This window comes from Etheostoma spectabile, chromosome 10 (genome assembly GCF_008692095.1).
Source record: "Etheostoma spectabile isolate EspeVRDwgs_2016 chromosome 10, UIUC_Espe_1.0, whole genome shotgun sequence".
NCBI lineage: Eukaryota > Metazoa > Chordata > Actinopteri > Perciformes > Percidae > Etheostoma > Etheostoma spectabile.
Window position 1 is genome coordinate 28,813,243 of NC_045742.1, and position 234 is coordinate 28,813,476.

Below are 234 nucleotides of genomic sequence, written 5' to 3' on the forward strand. Positions count from 1 at the left end.
CTACATGCCTGGTTCCCACCGTGAAGCATGCAGAAGGAGGTGTGATGGTGTGGGGTTGCTTTGCTGGGGACACTGTTGGGGATTTATTCAAAATTCAAGACATACTGAACCAGCATGGCTTCCACAGCATCCTGCAGCAACATGCAACATCCCATCCGGTTTACGTTTATTTGGACCATCCTTTATTTTTCAACAAAACAATGACCTCAAACACACCTCCAGGCTGTGTAAGGG